This window comes from Lonchura striata, chromosome 7 (genome assembly GCF_050655825.1).
Source record: "Lonchura striata isolate lonStrDom1 chromosome 7, ASM5065582v1, whole genome shotgun sequence".
Taxonomy (NCBI): domain Eukaryota; kingdom Metazoa; phylum Chordata; class Aves; order Passeriformes; family Estrildidae; genus Lonchura; species Lonchura striata.
Genome location: NC_140709.1, coordinates 32,338,926 through 32,339,807, shown reverse-complemented (window position 1 = coordinate 32,339,807; position 882 = coordinate 32,338,926).

Genomic DNA, 882 nt, shown 5'->3' with positions numbered 1-882 from the left:
ATGTGTGTATGTGCATTGCATGACTGCATATATATCTATATCATCTATATCTATATCATCTATATCTATCTATCTATCTATCTATATCTATATCATCTATATCTATATCTAATCTATATATATATGTGTATATATATATACATAATCATGGCAATGCACGTATATCTACATACATACATATATATATATATGTATGTATATATATATATATGTGTATATATATATATATGAGAACACCAATAATTAACCAATAATTAAGGTTTTTCTTCGACACATTTACAAACAGGCTTAAAGGCAGTCATGATCCTCTGATCTATCCACTGGGCTACTCCCTCATTAAAAATCACCTATTTTTGATTGAAATGTGACAGGAATTTTATTTTAGCCTGTACAAGCAGACATTTGGGCTTTGCAGATCACCTTCCTAGAGAGAGGGGTATCAGTGGCAGAGGGCATGGAAATATTCTACATGCACCTTGTGCTTATTAGCATAATAAATACCAGTCTCAGCTTGGGACAGAGGCAGTCAAGTGATGTCTTTCACCTCCCTAGGAGCTCAGCTCTGTGCTTAACTCTGCTGACTAAATTAACTCAGATCAGAGAACCAGGCAGGTAACATATTCCTCCCAGAGAAGAAAAGAAAAAAAGGGTGAACATGGAATAAAAATAAAGACCTCGCATGAAACAGAAGCCTCCATGGCCTCACATGCCTCAGAAATGGTGCAAAGGGCTTCAGTGAGGTTATTTTAGTGCTCTGAAAAGAATTTTTCATGTCTTCCAGCGAGGTGTCAGCTATATTAGCAAGCATAAAACTTCAATTTCTCACATCTGAGACTCTAGGCTTGCTGCCTGTGGCCTTCCTTCTGCAAGACAAGCTTTTAC